Source organism: Hypanus sabinus, chromosome 1, assembly GCF_030144855.1.
Source record: "Hypanus sabinus isolate sHypSab1 chromosome 1, sHypSab1.hap1, whole genome shotgun sequence".
NCBI lineage: Eukaryota > Metazoa > Chordata > Chondrichthyes > Myliobatiformes > Dasyatidae > Hypanus > Hypanus sabinus.
The window spans coordinates 158,024,278-158,046,957 of record NC_082706.1 but is presented as its reverse complement, the minus strand read 5'-3'; the positions used below and the strand labels follow the sequence as shown (position 1 = coordinate 158,046,957).

Genomic DNA, 22,680 nt, shown 5'->3' with positions numbered 1-22,680 from the left:
AATGGGTGTGCTTGGCTATACCCATACCTCAGGTTGTACCAGATTGAACTGATGAAAATTTTCTTATAGTTTTATAATAATAATAATAATAATAATAAAATTTACTTGCCTTCATCAGTATTTATTAATGCATATTAACATTTTTCTTAAAAATCCTGAAAAACTGCCTGAATTTTTGACAGAAGGTAAAGCATATCTTTTACCTCAAGGGAAAATCACAAAAAATCCATCAATTACATAGTCCTAATACTAGTTCACAAACTATATATGAAGTTATAGCATTATGTATCTCGTAGCTCATCCCCAGTCATTCAGATAACTACAAAATTCTTACAGAAAAGCAGAAAGTGGATGAAAGGAAGCAAAGAACAACTGATAATAGAATCTGTAATTCTAAATTAAACCTCGTGGAAAAGCAGAAACCTTTCATGTTGATATATTGACTACCAATAGGCATTTGACCCTGCCCCACGCTCATGAACTACACCCAATACTTGTGAAATTACGTCAACATCTGATGAAGCATTGGCATACTGTAATCACCCTATGTATTAACAACCAAAAAAGAACAGCCACCATGATCAAAATAAACCAAGGGATTTTCCAAGGTGACTCTCTGTCCACTATGGTTCTGTCTTGTTTTAAACCCACTTTCCAATTTACTGAATCAGACAAAAATTGAGTATTAAATCAGAAACAATGAAATGAGCTATAGCTTCTAAACCAAAAGACCATAAGATATAGGAGCAGAAATAGCCCATTCGGCCCATTGAGTCTGTTCTGCCATTAAATCATGGCTGATCCAATTCTTCCAGTCATCTCCACTCCCCTGCCTTCTCCCCATATCCTTTGATGTCCTGGCTAATCAATAACCTTTCTACCTCTGCCTTAAAAGCACCCAATGACTTGGCCTCCAATGCCGCTCGTGGCAACAAATTTCACAGAATTGCCACGCTCTGACTAAAGTAATTTCTCCGCCACTCTGTTCTAAATGGACGTCCTTCAATCCTGAAGTCATGCCCTCTTGTCCTAGGCTCCCCTACCATGGGAAGTAACTAATCTGCTCAGGCCTTTTAACATTCAAGTGTACACACCTTCAATACATGGATGATTTGAAATTATATGCTCCATCAGTAAAGCTAAAACAATTAGTTCAAATAGTAAAACTATTGTCTAAAAATATTGCATGAACTTTGAACTGGATAAGTACAGAATATTAAACATAAAGACAAGTGCACTAGAGCTACTAGAATACAAAACAGAGCAGCAGGATACAATACAACTGATGGATGAATATTAAACATGTAAGTATCTGGGAAATCACCAAGCAAAGAAAATAGATCATATTGTGATAAAGGAAAAAATATTGACAGAATTTAGTTCAAGGCTTAAGAAGCTCTGCCAATCAGAGCTCAACAGTAAAAACATAACAAAGGTAATAAACACTTCTGCTGTACCTATAGTAACAGATTATTTTGGCATAATTTCTTGGTCCAAAACCAATCTGGAAAATTTACAATGAAAAATAAGAACTGAAATGATAATTTCAGAAAACATTATGTATACTCAGATTACTTAGATTAACACTACCTAGGAAAGAAGGGATAAGAGGAATAACAGAAGTTAAAAATCTACACAACAGTCAGATACAACTTCTAAGGATATACTTACATTAAAGAAAACAGGATTCAGCACTCCATGCGAGGATTTGTGATTCTGATATGCACCACTAAACTTAAATGAGAGCACCACCCAGAAAAATGAAGACATTATCACCGTAGAAGGAAAAGTTATTCAATGGAAAAACATGGAAGGCATCAACATGATCTGAAAAGAGTTTGAGAACTCTTGTCAGAAACAGAAGGGTTCCTTGTGGCAATACAGGACCAGGTGGTTAATATAAAAACAAATCAAAGGTACATAATAAAAGGCCAATAACTTCAAGATGACAATGTAGAAAATGCCAAGAAAAACCAGAAACAATCCAATACATTACAGGATCCTGTAGCAGTTTAACACAAACTGATTACTTACACAGGCACAATCAAATTGCAAACATCATTCATCAAACTCTTGCTTTAAAATACAAACTCATAAAAGAAGTCAAACCTTACTGTAAATCCAAGCCTAATCCAGCTTTAGAGGCAGAATACTACAAATTATACTACAGCCAATCCGTTATTACAGATAGGACAGTCCATAATAACTGACCCTATCTAATAATACAAGATAAACAAGCAAAAACAACTTACTTAATAGATACAGCCGTTCCAAAAACACATGCCTTACAGAAACCAGTAAATGAAAATGAAATGAAAATCACCAGAAAAATGCTGAATTAAAAGGGAAAATTGAACGACATTGAAACATGGACAGGGTAGACATTGTCCCAATTGTGATATCTACAACTGATATCTTCCCGAAGGCATTATGCAATAACGTTAAACAATTAGGACTACACCGCAATATCTATGTAAATCTTCAGAAGGCCACAATATTAAACATCACTAGCATAGTCTGAAAGTTCCTAGCAATTAAGAAAATGAATGTGCTTGGCTTTGTCCATATCTCAGGCTTTACTATCTTTAGCTGAGAAAAAATAAGTAATAACAATAACTTATATAGAGAGTACTTTTCATACAAATGATGTATTGCTTTTCAATGAGATAAAGTGCAAACATAGAAATAAAAGACAAAGATGTTAGTTAAAAGCAAGGTTAAATAAATAGGTTTTGAGCTGGTGTTTATATGTCTGCATCCCTTATAGTTTTATGTATTGAGTTCCACAGCTTATGAGTGTAGTTAAAAACAATTGACTTGCCAATTTTCTTTTGAGGGTGATTGTTTAAATTTAAGAGATTTGCAGAAGATGACCTGAGAACTCAAACAGGATACAAAAAGAAAGAAATTATGTGATGTACTCTGGTTTCAGGCTATTGAGGGCTTTAAAAACAAGTAAGAGAACTTTAAAATCAACTTTAAAAGACACGGGAAGTGCAGAGTAGCCAGGATGGGAGTGATAAGCATCCTCATATAAACAGTTTGTCAATACAGTGCTTTTGAAGGCCAGTAAAAAGTGCATTGCAGTATCTAGTCTATTTGATATAAATGAGTGAATCATCTCCCTTTTTTCTCCTGCTCTCCAAGGAATCAAGTCTGAACCTATTCAACTTTTCCCTATAACTTTGGTCCTTATGTCCCATCAACATCCTTGCAAATTTTCTCTGCAGTCTTTCAATCTTATTGAGATCATTCCTGTAGGTAGGTGACCAGAACTGCACACAATCCTCCAGATTAGGCCTCACCAAATCTTATACAACTTCAACATAACATCACAAATGCTGTGCTCAGTACTTTGATTTATGAAGGCCAATAAGCCAAAATCTCTCTTTAAGACTCTACCTACTTGTGATGCCAGCAAAAGGAGTGCAGAAGTTGAGGAAGGTGTCACCACTGTCTCAACAGACAAGAGGTATAGGCAATAAATGCTAACTCTAGATCCTGAAAAATCAATAAAAATGCCAATTTATTTCACCTTTGTTGCTCTCTTCTGTGACAAGGCCCTTGTCCTTTACACCATTCTTCCAACCAAGATACTTTATTTTAGGGTTAGGCATTGATGCAGTATGTGACATCCTCTAAAACTTGTACTGGTCTGAAGGTCTGCATGCCTACCTTCCAAAAGCACAACTCCAATTGATTTCTCAGTAAAAGTATAATAAAGGCACTGGAGCTCATAATTTCTGCTTCTTTTGTCCTCTCTGCACTGAAAAGTTTACACAGGGTTAAGTATCAATTGGATGGATATCATGGATTAATTCCACTAATCAATGTTCTGTATGCTCTGTGTCTGAGCATGCTACACTCCGAGGAATCAGAAGTGTTAATATGGCAATATTTATCATAAGTCTTGGACACTTCTAATTACAATCTCATTCCATATTCAATCGTGAAGTTGATTGGAAACCCAAGCACTGTTTTACATTCATTTAAAAGCAAGTTGGATATTATTGAAAAAAATAATCTTCATAAAGGTATATGCCTGGTTTTAATCCTATGATCTACATGGAATGGAAGAAACAAGATTCTTGGAATGTCAGAACAGCAGAGCCATGTAAAAGATACAATGAAATTTTAACTCCCTGCTCTTATTTCATGCTGATGATGAAAGAATCAGTTCTGGACCAGAGGGCAAACAATTTGTTTTAAAGCCAAATTAGCTCCCTTATAGCAGGCAACTTTTGTAATGTTTTTTATAGTAATTTCTTACTTACAGTGATTTCAATGTGGATGATAGTTAATGGATGTGTCAGCCTAAATGAATTGGTGCTGAAATTAATTCTTTATAATGTGTGGACTGATTGAAAACAAGGGTATCAAATCTCAGTACATCTTTAACAATTTTGTCTGTTAGTTCAATGGTCAAGGAGTGGAGGTAATTTTGCTGTGAATGTTCCAATTATGCAAAAGCTTAATGAGATTTCAATTTCCTTCTTCTATTACCCAAGCAGGATTATAAATAAATAACTCCTAATTGAATAAATAGAAAAAAAATCAAAGAAAGCAAATTGATATTGACATGAATATCACTCATTTCCATATTTCTGTTTTTCATACAGATAGATGGTCAATTAAACCAGATAAGCAAAAGGAACATCTTGATCTCTAAAATACTTTGAGAAGCCAAACATCTTTATTGATAGATAGTGAAGGACACTTGAAAGAGTTGTTTGCCTTCCTCATGTGATTTCTTGATTTGGGAGGAGTCCAGGCTGAGACAATAGAATTGGAGCCAATGTATTCTAATTTGATAGTTCACACATCAGCAGAACAGGTCCTCAGTGGTTTGTAATTGTTGAGTATTTATCTTGTGGAATACATTTATAAATTCATATCTACCCAAGTAAATGAAAATAATCTAAGATCTCTTTGATACAACATTTCTGGTCAACGCTTCTTCTGCTTTATCCTTAAGCTGAAATAATGCTTGCTACTTTTAACCTATGTGATATAAATCACTTGTTCTTGACAAATTTAAAAATAGCCTCAGCCTCAAAGGGTTATGGAGGTTTAATGTTGCAAAGTCATGAATAAAGATGAATGAATTAGAATTCAGTTGCTTGGCATTACCAATATTTAATTTTGAAACTGTAACAAGAGGATATACTGATTGACAAATTTAAAACTTCATTCTCATTTATAGAAACTAGAAAGTGAAATGTTTATTATATAAATAGTTGGCTATTATGCTAGAATTCAGGCTGATAATAGCTGACTCTGAATAAAGGTCATTGATGCATTGTGTTACTCAACAGCCTTTTATATGCATATATTTATTCACGAATATAGAAAGAGGCCAATCCAGTTTTACATCAGACCACTGGAATTGCTGCAGTTAATAACATGAAAACAATATACTTTAATAATCTGTCAAAATGCGGGTCTAAATTTCTGGCTGCATGGCTCTCAGGCACTGAAAATGTAAACATATTTTAAAATTAGCAGTTTGATAGGGAATTAAAGCAGGAAGTGTATCTGCGTTGCCCGGGGTTAGTGGCAAAGCATTATGGTGACAGTAGTGTTTATTTATAGTCTTGTTAAGATATAGATTGTGAATGAATCAAGAAAATTAAAAATCTAAACTAGATCCAAAACATATTATTAGAATATACTGTGTAATTATTTTGATTTTGTTTTTAAGTGATCCAGAAAATGCTCAAGGTAAAATAAACCTTCTGCAAATTAGCTAGTACTCTTCAATGAAAGTCAGATTTTTGCACCTCCAAATGCTTTGATGTAAATAAACTGATTGGGAATATTAAGCTAACAGTAATATTCAGTCATAATAATATTCTTTAATGTATGTTGCAAACAGATCTTCTGATGGCAAATTATTTACTTTAACGTACTTATGAGTCAGATTCACCTGCATGAATGGTACTTTTAAATATTTAATGATTCTTCCCTACACATGTTTAGGTTAATTAAAAAAAGAGTAGAAAAGGGCTGCATATAGCATTACATTTAAAGTACTTCTATAATAAAATCGATCAAATTGGATTGATTACAATCCCAGGGACACTTTTCTGAGCTAATAATTATAAGGGGTGAATATTTCAATCTGAAACATTCTTATGAGATAGCCAGAAATTATTTTATCATTATTAATGGTAATGCAGAAAAATAGCAGAATTAATTAACAAAAACAAATTTGAGAGATGATAAGTTAGCAGTCACACCATTTGTCACCTTAGCAAATCACTTGGTTGTTAATCAGTAGCTAAACCAGTTTAAGTTAGATATGAAAGGAAATAGTCACACATTCTAGAATAAAGCAATTCAGCAGAAGAAATGTGATTTTAATCAATTTAAAGCAAATTACAGCTCTCAGACTTGCAAGCTCTTACGGAAACATTTTGGGATACTAAGTAGCAATGCAAAACCACTCTTAAATCTTGTTGGTTTTTGGACATTCAGAAAATAACAAGAAGGTTTTGCATCACTAAAGTATTTCCATTAATGAATGAATCTTTTATTTTTAATGTCTAGTATGCTTTCAACTTTTGAGGACAAAAATCGGTAAGTATTGTGTTAAGAGAAATATTTCTAAACAAAAGATTATCACTTAAGTGTCACCTTGTTTCCCTTATTGTCCCAATTAGAACTGAAAGGCGCGTCTGCATCTTTCTTCATATTTTTGTAGCACATATTTTTAAAAATGCTGGAAAAGTTTACTTTGGTCAATATTGAAGTGATGTTTATTTTTTGAAAAAACAAAAAAACAATTGAAACCAGTCAGTTGCTCAGGGAGTATCAGTGGGGAGAGAAGCAAGGTCGATGTTTCAGGTCAAGAAAGAACTCCTTTCAGAACTGGAAACAGAAAGTAAGTACTGTATATAATAAGTTGCAGAATGAGGAATGTGTGGAGAAAGCAGAAAGAAGTCTGAGACAGTGTTTCCTACCTCGAGATTCATTTTTTTGCAGGCACTTACAGTGAAATTAAGAAGCACACAGAATTTATGAAAAACTATACATAAGAAAGACTGACAAACAACCAGTGTTCAAAAAAAGACAAATAGTGCATATGAAAATTAATCCTTAGAGCATGAGTGGTAGTAAGCCTGTAAGTTGTGAAGGCAGTTCTGAGTTGAGGTTGGATGGTTGGGTGTCCTTGATGATGGATGTTGCTTTCTTGTGGCAGTATTCCTAGTAAATATGCTCAGTGGTGGGGAGGCTTTGCCTATGGTTACTGCATTATAGCCACCATTTTCTGCAGACTTTTCCACTCCTGGGCATTGTTGTTGTAATACTCTCCACTGTGAATCTATAGAAGTTTGCCAAAATTTTAGGTGACATGTCGAATGTACATAAACTTTTACAAATATAGAGGCACTGTTGTGCCTTATTTGCGATGCCACTGATATGCTGGTCCCAGGGTAGACCGTCTGATATGATAATGCCAAAGAATTGAAAGCTACTGACCCTGTCCACCTCTGATTCCCCAATGAAGACTGGCTCATGGACCTTCGGTTTCCTCCTCCTGTAGTAAATAAACATCTCTTTGATTTTGATGTTGCTGTTGTAGAACCACTCAACCAAATTTTCAATCTTCCTCCTATATGCTGATTGGTCAGCACATTTGATTAGGCCCAAAGCAGTAGTGTCATACGTGTGTGGCCTCTGTTGGTCGTGGTCAACCATGGGCACTGCACTGGTAGTCGCTGGTTTGTTGAGCAGCGTTGACTGTGGCTATTGAGGCCAATCCTGGAACGATAGGCTCTGCCACTGTTGCTGCATGTGTAAGGCATCGTGGAATTGTTGTCCACTGTCCGTTGTGCTCTCCGTTTAGCTCTCCGCTCCTCAAACTGACTCAGGATCACTCTTTCACCTTGCACTAGGTGTTGCTGAAGAGTGCCTCGCCATTTGTTGCCGTCATCTGCAGCATCCTCCCAGCACTCTGTGTTGATTTTTAAGGCTTTCATGTCGCGCTTTCAGAGGTTCTTGAAGTGAACCTGGGGTCTACCAACGTTCCTCTTGCCTGTTGCTAGTTCTTCATACAGGATGTCCTTTGGCAGTCTGCCATCCTTCATACAACAGACGTGTACAAGCCAGTGCAGTCAGCTTGGTCTTAAAAGCGTGAACATTGTGGGAAGTTCAGTGTGGGAGAGGACCTCAGAGTTTGGGACTTTGTCTGTCCAGGTGATGCTCAGGATGTGGTGAAGGCTATGCAGCTGAAAACTATTGAGTTTCCTCTCCTGTTTGGAGTAGATGGTCCAAGTCTCGCTACCATACAGGAGGGTGCTGATAACGCTTAAACCATATAACCATATAACAATTACAGCATGGAAACAGGCCATCTCGGCCCTTCTAGTCCATGCCAATTGCTTACTCTCACCTAGTCCCACTGGCCCGCACTCAGCCCATAACCCTCCATTCCTTTCCTGTCCATATACCTATCCAATTTTTTTTTAAATGACAAAATCGAACCTGCCCCTATCACTTCTATTGGAAGCTCGTTACACACAGCTACCACTCCCTGAGTAAAGAAGTTCCCCCTCGTGTTACCCCTAAACTTTTGCCCCTTAACTCTCAACTCATGTCCTCTTGTTTGAATCTCCTTTACTCTCAATGGAAAAAGCCTATCCACGTCAACTCTATCTATCCCCCTCATAATTTTAAATACCTCGATCAAGTCCCCCCTCAATCTTCTATGCTCCAAAGAATAAAGACCTAACTTGTTCAACCTTTCTCTGTAATTTAGGTGCTGAAATCCAGGTAACATTCTAGTAAATCTTCTCTGTACTCTCTCTATTTTGTTGACATCTTTTCTATAATTCAGTGACCAGAACTGTATACAATACTCCAAATTTGGCCACACCAATGCCTTGTACAATTTTAACATTACATCCCAACTCCTATACTCAATGCTCTGATTTATAAAAGTGCGATGAACTACATATACCTGTCTGGACATGCCCCCTGCTGACTGCTCCCATGGCTCCTCCCACAGACCCCTGTATAAAGGCGATTGAGGCCTGAGCCCGGCCCTCAGTCTCCAGGATGTAGTATGGTGGTCAACTACTGCTTGTTCTTTCTCCAGTCAATAAAAGCCGATATCTCGCCTTCACGTTTCAGAGAGAGTTATTGATGGTGCATCAATTTTATTGACTGGAAGTTTTAAAACATGGAAAACGTTTTACGTCCGGAAAGATTGGATTTGGACCCCAAGACCCTGAAGCAGCTCTTGCCTTTGAATTCTGGCTTGCATGCTTCCAATCATACTTGGAGGAGGTTAGTGCAACTGAACCCGCTGTTATGCACCGAATTCTCCTCTCGAGGGTCACCCCGAAAGTTTACTCACTTATCAGAGGCCTGCCGACCTACGAAGGGGCACTGGATGCCCTCAAAAGACAGTACCTGCAGCCGGTGAACACCGTCTACGCAAGACATCGCTCAGCTATGCGACAACAGCGGCCTGCAGAGTCGAGCGCTGAGTTTCTCCGAGCCCTACAGACACTCGTGCGAACGTGCAACTGCAAAACTCTTACGGTGGAACAGCATGCGGAGCTCCTGGTAAGAGACACCTTCGTTACGGGGATCAGGTCAGTGTACGTGCGCCAGCAGCTACTGGAAAATGCCGATCTTACCTTACAGTCGGTGATCGAGACGGCCGACATGCTGGAGGCTGCTCTGCACAACACTGGTGCTGTCCAGCTGCGCGATCCCCCACTGGTTCCGTGGACACGTCAGACCCCGCCGCTGCCGGTTCCTGCGAGCGAATTCACCAACGCCGCTGCCAGTCGCGATTCCACGAACTTCCCGAACCCGACCACAGCTGCTGCCAGTCGCAAGCCCACGCAGTGTTACTTCCGCAGATTGGAAAATCACCCCCGAAAACGCTGCCCGGCCCGAGAAGCAACCTGCTCCAGCTGCGGGAAGAAGGGCCATTTCGCCAAGGTCTGTAAGTCTAAACCACGAGCGGGGTCGGGCAGCGCTGCGTGTGAGGCATGGGGGCCGCCATCTTGCCTGCCCGCCTCGTGTGAGGCATGGGGGCCGCCATCTTGCCTGCCCGCCTCGTGCGAGGCGTGGGGGCCGCCATCTTGCATGCCCGGATGCAGGCGGCCATCTTTGTTGGCGCCAACGTGCCCCGCTCCCTACCCACCGGTGCTTATCGGGCACCAAGACGGCAGTTCCACTCTGGCTACCGTAACCCTGGACCAAAGCGCCCCACACCAGCTTGCAAGGTCAATGATGGACATCCTGGTTGAGGGGCACAGGACGAGCTGCCTGTTTGACACGGACAGCACTGAGAGTCTTATTCACCTGGACATGGTGCAACGCTGCAGACTTGTGACATGGCCGGTAAGCCAGAGGGTCACTTTGGCTTCTGGGTCGCATTCCACAGACATCCGGGTGGGTTGTGTAGCGACATTGGTGGTGCAGGGCACAGGATATCGGAACTTTGCGCTACTGGTCATGCCTCGACTGTGCGCACCTGTGCTATTGGGGCTGGACTTCCGGAGCCACATTGAAAGTGTGACTATGGCATATGATGGGCCCCTCCCACCACTCACTGTCAGGAATCCTCAGTTTTGTGGGACTTTATATACCCCGCTACTGACCACACATCCCACCCAGCAGCATGCTGACAGCTGCGCTACTGACACCACTTGCAGCCTCTCCACGCTCAAGATCCCTCCCCCACTGCTGTTCGCCAACCTGACCCCCGACTGTAAACCTGTGGCAACTAAAAGCAGCAGGTACAGCGCGGGGGACAGGGCCTTCATTCAGTCAGAGGTGCAGCGGCTGCTCAGGGAGGGGATCATTGAGCCAAGCACAAGCTCTTGGAGGGCCCAGGTGGTTGTTGTTCAGACCGGGCAGAAAAATAGGATGGTCGTGGACTATAGCCAGACCATCAATTGGTTCACGCAGCTTGACGTGTACCCTCTACCTCGCATCGCGGATATGGTCAACCAGATAGCTCAGTACAAGGTGTACTCAACAATAGATCTGAAATTCGCTTATCACCAGCTCCCCATCCGCCCAGAGGACTGACCCTACACCGCCTTCGAGGTGGGCGGCAGGCTCTATCACTTCCTGCGCGTCCCATTCAGTGTCACAAATGGTGTCTCGGTCTTCCAGAGGGAAATAGACCGGATGGTGGACCAGTGCCAACTGAAGGCCAGATTTCCCTATCTGGATAACATCACCATCTATGGTCACGACTGGCCGGATCACAATGCCAACCTCCAACGATTTTTCCAAGTGGCCAAAGCCCTGAACCTTACTTATAACTGGGACAAGTGTGTGTTCGGAACCACCCGACTTGCTATCCTTGGGTATGTCGTGGAAAACGGGGTCATTGGCCCTGATCCCGACAGTATGGCCCCCTGTTAGAGCTCCTGCTTCCCACCACTCTCAAAGCCCTCAGACGGTGCCTGGGCTTCTTTTCCTATTACGCCCAATGGGTCCCTCATTACGCAGACAAGGCCCGCCCACTGGTCAAGCCAACCACATTTCCCCTCTCTGCCGAGGCCTGCACGGCCTTCAGCTGCATTAAAGGGGACATTGTCAAAGCAACGATGCATGTGGTGGACGAGACCATTCTCTTCCAAGTAGAGAGTGACGCCTCCGATTTCGCACTGGCTGCTACCCTCAATCAGGCAGGCAGGCCAGTAGCATTCTTTTCTCGTACCCTTCAAGGCCCTGAAATTCGGCACTCTGCGGTGGAGAAAGAAGCCCAGGCCATAGTGGAAGCTATTAGGCACTGGAGGCACTATCTCGCCGGCAAAAAGTTCACCTTGCTGACCGACCAGCGCTCAGTTGCATTCATGTTCAGCAACCAACAGCGGGGCAAAATCAAAAATGATAAAATTTTGCGGTGGAGAATAGAACTCTCCACCTACAACTATGATATCCTGTACAGGCCTGGAAGGCTCAATGAGCCCCCTGATGTCCTATCCCGGGGAGCATGTGCCAGCGCACAGCTCGACCAGCTATACGCCCTCCATGCACACCTTTGCCATCTGGGGGTCACCCGATTTTTGTGAAAGCCCGGAACCTGTTGTACTCCCTTGAGGAAATCAGGACGATGACCAGGGACTGCCAAGTCTGCGCTGAGTGCAAACTGCACTGCTACCGTCCTGAAAAGGCGCAACTTATCAAGGCCACCCACCCCTTTGAGTGACTGAGTGTTGACTTTAAGGGCCCCCTTCCCTCCACCGATTGCAATGTCTACTTTTTCAATATAATCGACGAGGACTCACGGTTCCCCTTTGCCATCCCCTGCCCCGACACCTCTACCACAACCATCATAAAAGCCCTGCGCCAGCTCCTCACTCTGTTCAGATATCCCTGCTATATCCACAGTGATAGAGGGTCCTCCCTTATGAGTGACAAGCTGCACCAGTACCTGCTGGGTAGGGGCATTGCTACTAGTCGGACCACAAGTTATAATCCCCGGGGAAATGGACAGGTGGAGAGGGAGAATGCCACAGTGTGGAAGGCCACACTTTTAGCCCTTAAGTCAAAAGGGTTGCCGGTCTCTCGATGGCAGGAAGTCCTCCCTGAGGCACTCCACTCCATCCGCTCTCTGTTATGTACATCCTCCAATGCCACCCCTCACGAGCGCCTATTTTCTTTTCCCAGGAAGTCTGTCACTGGGACCACCCTACCAGCTTGGCTGATGTCCCCGGAGCCAGTGCTGCTCCGGAAACATGTGAGGAGCAATAAATACTCCCCGCTGGTCGAGAGGGTTCACCTTCTACATGCGAACCCCCAGTATGCCTACGTGGTCTTACCTGATGGGCGGGAGGACACGGTCTCTGTCCGCAACCTGGCGCCTGCAGGAGCAGCAGACCACTACCCCAAACACTCCATGGTAACTATGAACCCTGTACCTGAGGTGACACCGTGCACACCGAGCCCTACACAGACTCCTCACAACACTCCTATACTGGGTGTCTCGTATGTGCATATACCAGGCATATACCACATATATACGCGCATATACCAGGCACACGCATGAGGGATCACTGACGCCTAGTGGGCTGACACCTCCAGTTAGGCCGGAACCAGCACAACCACTGTCTCCAGTGCACCGGCACCTGCACAATCACAGCTGGTGCTACGTAGATCACAGCGACAGATTTGACCACCTGATAGACTTAACCTGTAAATATACTTGTAAGAAACTTCGCCCCATGGGGACTCTCTTTTAAAACAAAGGGGGGGGGGTGAATGTGGTGAACTACATATACACGCCTGCACATGCCCCCTGCTGACTGCTCCTGTGGCTCCTCCCACAGACCCCGGTATAAAGGCGATTGAGGCCTGAGCCCGGCCCTCATTCTCCAGGATGTAGTATGGTGGTCAACTACTGCTTGTTCTTTCTTCCAGTCAATAAAAGCCGATATCTCGACTTCACGTCTCAGAGAGAGTTATTGATGGTGCATCAAAAGGCCAGCATACCCAAAGCTTTCTTCACCACCCGATCCAGGTGAGATTTCACCTTCAGGGAACTATGCAGCATTATTCCTAGATCACTCTGTTCTACTGCATTCCTCAATGCCCTACCATTCACCATGTATGTCCTATTTTGACTATTCCTACCAAAATGTAGCACCTCGCACTTATCAGCATTAAACTCTATCTGCTATCTTTCAGCCCACTCTTCTAATTGGCCTAAATGTCTCTGCAAGCTTTGAAAACCTACTTCATTATCCACAAACCACCTATCTTAGTATCATCTGCATACTTACTAATCCAATTTACCACCCCATCATCCAGGTCATTAATGTATATAACAAACAGTATTGGACCCAGTACAGATCCCTGAGGCACACCACTAGTCACCGGCCTCCAACCTGACAATCAGTTATCCACCACTACTCTCTGGCATCTCCCATCCAGCCACTGTTGAATCCATTTCACTACTTCAATATTAATACCTAACAATTGAACCTTCCTAACTAACCTTCCCTGTTTCTAATGACATTTGAAATGTTTCTGTCAGAGCCCCTGCTATTTCTACACTAACTTTCCTCAAGGCCCTAGGGAAAATCCTGTCAGGATCTGCTGGAGACTTATCCACTTCTATATTCTTCAAAAGCTCCAGTACTTCCTCTTCTTTAAGCATCGTAGTTTCCATAACTACCCTACTTCTTTCCCTTACCTTACACAATTCAATATCCTTCTCCTTAATGAATACCAAAGAAAAGAAATTGTTCAAAGTCTTCCCTCTCTCTTTTGGCTCCACACATAGCTGTCCACTCTGATTCTCTAAGGGACCAATTTCATCACTCACTGTTCTTTTGCTATTAATATAACTGTAGAAACCCTTTGGATTTATTTTCACCTTACTTGCCAAAGCAACCTCATATCTTCTTTTAGCTTTTCTAATTTCTTTCTTAAGATTCTTTTCACATTCTTTATATTCCTCGAGCACCTAATTTACTCCATGCTGCCTATATTTATTGTAGATCTCCCTCTATTTCCGAAACAAGTTTCCAATATCCCTTGAAAAATATGGTGCTCTCAAACTTTTAACCTTTCCTTTCAACTTAACAGGAACATAAAGATTCTGTACCCTCAAAATTTCATCTTTAAATGACCTCCATTTCTCTATTACATCCTTCCCATAAAACAAATTGTCCCAATCCACTCCTTCTAAATCTTTTTGCATCTCCTCAAAGTTAGCCTTTCTCCAATCAAAAATCTCAACCCTGGTCCAGTCCTATCCTTCTCCATAATTATATTGGAACTAATGGTATTGTGATCACTGGACCCGAAGTGCTCCCCGACACATACCTCCATCGCCTGACCTATCTCATTCCCTAACAGGAGATCCAACACTGCCCCTTCTCTCATTGGTACTTGTATGTATTGCTGCAAAAAACTATCCTGCACACATTTTACAAACTCCAAACCATCCATCCCTTTTACAGAATGGGCTTCCCAGTCTATGTGTGGAAAATTAAAATCTCTCACAATCACAACCCTGTGCTTACTACAAATATCTGCAATCTCCTTACAAATTTGCTCCTTCAATTCTTGCTCCCTAAGAATTCTTGTCTATAATACACCCCTATAGGTGTTACTACACCTTTCCCATTCCTCAATTCCACCCAAATAGTCTCTCTAGATGAGCCCTTTAATTTATCCTGCCAAAGCACTGCTGTAATATTTTCTCGGACACCTCCCCCTCTTGTCCCTCCAATTCTATCACACCTGAAGCAACAAAATCCAGGCATATTTAGTTGCCAATCACACCCCTCCTGCAACCATGTTTCACTAATAGCTACAACATCATATTTCCAGGTATCATGCATTGTACACGGCAGTCTTGGTCTTTGTAGCAAATTTCGGATTCTCCTAGACCTGTGAGGAGAGTTGAACAAGGATCGATGTTGCTTTGCCAATATGCCTATTGAGTTCAGCATTGAGGGTGAGAGTGTCGTTAATGGTCAACCCCAAGTATGTGAACTCTTGGACCACTTCTAGATCGTAATTGTCGATGAAAATTACTGGTGGCTCCACTACGTTCTGGGCAAGGGAATTTGGTTTCTTTAGGTTGATGGTAAGCCTGAAGTCCTTGCATGGCCTAGAGAAGCGGTTTGATGAGAGTTTGTAGTTGCTGTTTGGTGTGCGAGGTTATAGCAGCATCATCGGCAAAGAGCATGTCACATATTAAGATCTTTTGCACCTTTTTTCTTGCTCTCAGTCTTGCAGGGTTGAACAGCTGTCCATCAGACCTGGAATGCAGGTAGATGCCTTCTGTTGATGTCCCAAACTCGTGCTTCAAATAGCATAGAGAAGAAGATGCCGAATAATGTTGGGGCCAACACGCATCCTTGTTTGACTCCACTACCAATAGCGAAGGGTTCTGATGAGCTGCCATCGTACTGACAGTAGCCCTCATGTCATTGTGGAATGACTTGATGATACTTTGGAGTTTCAGGGGACAGCCGACCTGGAGGAGAATCTGAAAGAGCCCTTCCTTGCTTACAAGGTCAAATGCCTTGGTCAAGTTGATGAAAGCAATGTTTCTGTTGTACCCTACACTTCTCCTGGAGCTGACGGGGTGAGAAAATCATGTCGACAGATGACCTCCTTGCACAGAAACCACATTGGGACTTAGGGTAGACCTGTTCTGCCTGAGTTTGTAGACGTGCCAGAGCTACATGAGCGAAGACTTCACCAGCAATACTCTGGTGGGAGATACCCCTGTAACTGTTGCAGTCACTCCGATCACCCTTGTTCTTGTACAAAGTGACGATTTTGCAGTTGCGCATATCCTGTGGTATGGCTCCTTCCTTCCAGCACTGATGGAGGACCTCGTGCAAAGGATGGAGGAGTGAGCTCTTGCTCAGTCATAGAAAAACTGGAATATGGCATTTCTAGGTAAGAAGCTTTTTGGTCAGTTATGTGAAAATGGCAGGCTTATAGAAAGAACAGCTTAGGAACTGAAGTAGTCTGAGCACAGTGTTTGGCTAACTGTTCTTTGATTATTAGCTTGGATGAACAAAGAAAGTTACCTGAGGCACAAATCTGGAGAAACAACCAGGAAGTAACACTGCTTGTAGCCTTTGGCCAGATATAACCATATAACAATTACAGCACGGAAACAGGCCATCTCAGCCCTTCTAGGCCGTGCAGAATGCTTACTCTCACCTAGTCCTACTGACCTGCACCCAGTCCATAACCCTCCATTCCTTTCCTGCCCATATACCTATCCAATTTTTTAAAAATGACAATATCAAACCTGCCTCTACCACTTCTACTGGAAGCTCGTTGCACACAGCTACCACTCTCTGAGTAAAGAAGTTCCCCCTCATGTTACCCCTAAACTTCTGCCCCTTAACTCTCAACTCATGTCCTCTTGTTTGAATCTCCCCTACTCTCAATGGAAAAAGCCTATCCACGTCAACTCTATCTATCCCCCTCATAATTTTAAATACCTCTATTAAGTCTCCCCTCAATCTTCTAGGTTCCAAAGAATAAAGACCTAGCTTGTTCAACCTTTCTCTGTAACTTAGGTGCTGAAACCCAGGTAACATTCTAGTAAATCTCCTCTGTACTCTCTCTATTTTGTTGACATCTTTCCTATAATTCGGTGACCATATCCAGTGAGGAGCTGATGTTGGCCAGTATCGAAACATAGATGATTAATCTGATAAGAATGGAGGATCTTGGGAGAACAACCAGTGACTGCTCTGAAGGTCAACCATTGCAGAATTAAATGTCTCCAATTTGGAAATATGGAGGTTACATCAGGATCAAGAAGAATTCCTGGATAGCATAGACTTCTTTCCCTGGGTATTGGCCTTTCTACTCTTTGACTATTCATGGGGGTGTGGGGTGGGTAGTGAGGGTCAGGGAAACCTAGTGAGTGTGCACACAGCTTTTTAGTTTGGTAAATTCACCTGATTGTTGTGAATAAATCAATAAATTTATTTGCCAATTCATGCAGATTCCCTATGTCCCCAGCTGATCATTATTGTTGAAGATTGATACTTGTAACAAGAAGGACATCCTGTGAGAACAGAGGTGAGGAGGAGTTTCCTTAGGCAGCGGGTGATGAGCCTATGGAATTCATTGCCAGCGATCGCTGAGGAGGCCAGGTCTGTGGTCTATTTTACAGAGTTTGACAGGTTCTTGATTAGTAAGGGCATCAAAAGTTACAGGGGAATGGGGTTGAAAGGGAAAATAAATCAGAATTAGAATCAGAATCAGGTTTATTATCACTGACATGTGATGTGAAATTTGTTAATTTAGCAGCAGCAGCAGTTCAATGCAATACATAATCTAGCAGAGAAAAAAATTTAAAAAATAATCAACGAACAAGTAAATAAATTACATATATTGAATAGATTAAAATATATATAAAACCAGAAATACTGTATATTAAAAAAATGAAGTAGCGTCCAACAGTTCAATGTCCATTTAGAGACTGGATGGCAGAGGGGAAGAAGCTGTTCCTGAATCGCTGAGTGTGGGCCTTCAGACTTCTTATGTCTTCTTATGATGGTAACAGTGAGGAAAGGACATGCCCTGGATGCTGGGGGTCCTTAATAATGGGCGCTGCCTTTCCAAGACACTGCTCCCTGAAGATGTCCTGGGTACACTGTAGGCTGGTACCCAAGATGGAGCTGACTAAATTTACAACCTTCTGCAGCTTCTTTCAGTCCTGTGCAGTAGCCCCTCCATACCAGACAGTGATGTAGCCTTTCAGAATGCTCTCCACAGTACAACTATGCAACTGTAAATCAGCCATGATGAAATGATAGAGCAGACTCAATGTGCCAAATGGCCTAATTCTGCTCCTATGTCTTAGGGTCTTAGACATAAGTTGTCAAGGTAATAATTATTTTGAAAACCAGTATCTGGAGTCAGATGAAATGAAACCAATAGAAACCAATAGAAACAGAAAGAAGCAGCAACATTAGTGGACAAAGATAACCAATAAAGGAGAAGGGATACCTGAAGCTGTTACATTCAGTATTAAATTCTGATGGTTGCAATCTGTGCAAACAATAAATGGATACATTCTGCAGCTCCCTGGTCCTTCTCCATCAACACTACCTCACATGACAGTATTCCATACAACCATGGGTTATCGCGTCCTTTTAAACCATCTGGAGATCCAAACAGTCCTTCCATGTGGAGCAGTAATTAATTTGAATTTGATCAATTTAGGGTATTGCATTTGGTGCTCACAATGTGATCTCCTTTATACTGGTAAATACAAAGGCAGATTAGGTGACTGACTGCAGTGCCAAATTTAGGTTACACGAGCAACTCTGCGCTTTCTGTTTCCTGTCACTTGTTCTCCATATCACTTGTACTCTGACCTCTCTACCTTTGGCTCCAATGATGCCCAAGATAAGCTCAAAGAACAACATTTTATCTTTCAGTATAAAGAAGTATTAATTATTCAATGTAGAAATTAATAATTTCAAGTAAACACTTCTTTCTCTGGAATGTAGCTGGGCCTTTCAGTAAAAAAGTTTATTTCATTTCTCTCATCTGCCTCTAGCTAGTAGTTTCTAAAGCCATTGTTACATTGGCAGCTTTGACTTCCACCCTTTCACAGACATTCCCACTGTTCTCTATTCCCCTCCTGCAACTTCACACATTTCTTTTTCAGTTCTCACTCAAAGCATAGACTTTATGTCTCTCCCCACCTTCTCTCCCTGACCTCCTAAGGATCTCGTTGTTACTACATTTGGTTTAGACTTCTAACATCTGCAGCTTTTGAGTTGAGTTCATTTGATGTGCCGCATTTTCGAGCGCAGGATGAGCAATGATATTCACTAGGACAACAAAGTAGTGAAAACATATTGGCAAAACAAATGACTCTTCTGTAACATGACATTATCGTGACAGAATTGGGGAGAGGCTGTTTTCTAATTCCTTCTATTTTCACGAAAAGTAGTCACTTAAATTTAATTTTAAAAACATTGTATATTTTACTAACATCTGTAGTCAATTTATCAGTAATTGAAAATTATATTTACTAGTCAGGTTATTTTATGAAGAGTTAATTTGGTTACGAAGCAAAGAAGGTGCTGGAATATTTGTTGTATGTCGGGATTATGCATTGCCTATCATCTGTGCATATTTTATAGTTTAATGCACATTATGTAAAACAACTTTTCAAAGAATGTGATTTTATTTGATGTTTCTGTAAAATTGACTCATCGACTTGATATGCAGTGAGGCACCTCCTCGTTTTGCGTCATTGTCATTGTAATGGCACAGGAAAAGTGTCAATAATAACAGAGGTTAAAAATAAATGGATGTAAACATTGGGTGAGTGGCAGAAGATTATGGGGAGTAATCCAATATTCAGATTCTGATGACTAACACACAGTTTGTCCTTTGCTTTCCTGGTTTGTGATGTTATCTGACCTACTTGATTGGATTATTGCCAAGTAATCTTCCAGAATCAAAAGTTTTATTTTGGAAAAGAGGAATAATATATAAAATATAAAACAAACAAGACAAACAAGAGAAAATCTGCAGATGCTGTTAATCTGAGGAAAACACACAAAATGTTGGAGGAACTCAGCAGGTCAGGGAGCACCTTTAGCCAAAAAGTACTTTCGACGTTTCGGGCCAAAACCCTTCAGCAGGATTGCAGAAACAAAACTGAGAAGTATGCTGTGAAGTAGGTGGGGGAAGGGGAGAAAGAACCACCAGGAGATAGGCGAAACCTGGAGGGGAAGGGATGAAGTAAAGACCTTGACTGGTGAAAGAGACAGTTAGTGGAAATTGATTGACGAAAGAGAGGGGAGGAAGAGATGGGGGAAAAGAGGGGGAGGAACTCCAGAGGGTTTACCATGTGTGGGCAAGAGGATGAGGTGAGAGAGGGAAAAGGGGATGAGAAATGGAGTGGGGGAGTGGGGTTGGGGGACATTACTGGAAGTTTAAGAAATTGATATTCATATCATCACTTTGGAGGCTACCCAAACAGAATATAAGGTGTTTTTCCTTCAACCCATTTATTTTTCTCCAGTCCTGCTGAAGGGTTTCGGCCTGAAACGTCAACTGTACTTTATCCAAAGATGCTGCCTGGCCTGCTGAGCTCCTTCAGAAGTGTGTGTGTGTGTGTGTGTGTGTGTGTGTGTGTGTGTGGTATGAAATATAAAAATTATATTAGATTTGTTGGATTAAGAACAGTCAATATTTCACCTTACAAGTCAGCTGGTAATATGACTCATGACTATTGCTTATCTGGCAATGGGAAGGGCCACAAGGAAATCAATCATGAGCTGGAACATGTTGATTGAACTGAAATGCCAGGTATATTGGCTTGTATTATAGCAAGTGGAAGAGTGTGATGAAGTTGGTATTGTATGTTGCCGTTTGCTTTTAAAGGTGATCAGTTGGCATGGTAGTGTAGCAGTTAGCACAGTGCTTTACTATGCCAGTGTCAGATCAGGGTTCAGTCCCTGCCGCTGTCTGGACGGTGTCTGTACATTCTCTCCATGGTCATATGGGTTTGCTCCAGGTGCTCTGGTTTCCTCCCACATTCCAAAGTCGTACAGGTTAGGATGAGTACGTTGTGGGCACCAGGAGCATGGTGATACATGTGGGCTGCTTCCTAGCACATCCTCAACACAAACAATACATTTAATTCAGTGGTTCCCAACCTGGTGTCCATAGACACCTTGGTTAATGGTAATAGTCGTCATTAGGTCACATCTGGAATTTCCCATTGGCGGATGATTTCCCTTCATGTCTCTCTGTCCCAACACTTGTCCACAACATCACTAATCTTGTCCAGCTTGGTCCAATCCTTGATGTTATCCAGCAATGTTGTTCTTTGCCTTCCTCTTCCTTTCTTTCCCTCCAACTTTCCATATAGCAAGATGTTATGTCCGACAAGATGTTATCTTTCTGTGTAACGTGTCTACAATAAGCAACCTTTAACTTCATAATCTTCTCCAGCAATGTCCATGGTCTATCATCTTCGGACACAACCCTCTCATTTGAGACTTCCTCTACCCAGCTGGTCTTCAACATTTGTCGATGGCACCACATTTCTAAAGCAATAATTTGTTTCATGTCATCCCTTCTTCAGGGTCCATGTTTCTGACCCATACCTCAGTACTGACCATACGTAACTCTCGAGGAAGCGGATTCTACTTTGGATGTCTACTTTCTGACTGCATAGTAGATCTTTTAGCTTCATGAACTGGGTCTGAGCCATATCTATTCTCCTTCTGATCTCAACTTCACATCTCCCATCATCTGTCAGACAACTGTCAAGATATTCAAACTTTTGCACCTGTTCGATGCCTTGTCCATTCACTTGTAATGATACCATCATGAATGAGTTTCTAGTGCTTGTTTTGCCAATACAGCCTTGCCTTATGCCTTGTTTAATACATGCCCATGGTGATAGCTCATTTTCTACCCTGACCGCTGCTTTCTGTTTTCAATACGTTCCTTATTATCTGCACATTTTCCCATTCCAGATCGTACTTCTTCAGCACCTCTATTACTTCCTTGTGTCTTACTTTATAAAAAGCCTTTTCATAATCAATAAAGCATAAGTAGATGGTTTTTTTGCCTCAGTGTATCTCGCCATGAGGTTTCTCATTGCAAATATTCCTTCCGAAGCACAGAGTTGGAATCTTGGTAGACAGGGAAACAGTGAGAACTATCCAAGGCAGTGTATCCATCAATGAAAGAGTGATGATGATTAAAATCTCAGCTAAACCATTTAACTTTAATGTCATACTGTTCTATATGCCAACCATGGACTATGATGATGATGATGAAGTTGATATGGTCTATGGAGAAGTTGAAAAGCTAATGAAGAAGACTAAAAACAATGAAGTTTAATTGTGATTCTTGGTGATTTTAATACCAAAGTTGGCAGCGCAAGAGAAGTTTTGACTGTAGGACCCTTTGGGCTTGGGAAAGAAATGACTGCGGAGAAAGAATGGTTGAATTTCCAAAAGCTAATAAACTAATGATTGCGAGCACCTAGTACAGTCTGCCAAAAGGGAGACTGCACACATGGACCAGAACGGATGGTTCAGTAAAAAAACAAATTGACTACATTTTAGTACCTAATCAGTTCAGGAATAGAGTGAAGCAGGTGAAAATGTACTGACTGTTATACGGATCACAACCCTGACATGAGTGTGCATTTGAAGAAGATGAGAA

General features: G+C 41.8%; 1 pseudogene; it reads right to left on the bottom strand.

The window, feature by feature from the left end:
* LOC132405938 (cAMP-dependent protein kinase type I-alpha regulatory subunit-like) overlaps positions 1 to 21,832 on the bottom strand; it is a 111,477-nt pseudogene extending 89,645 nt beyond the window's left edge.
* Between the last annotated feature and the right edge of the window lie 848 nt (positions 21,833 to 22,680).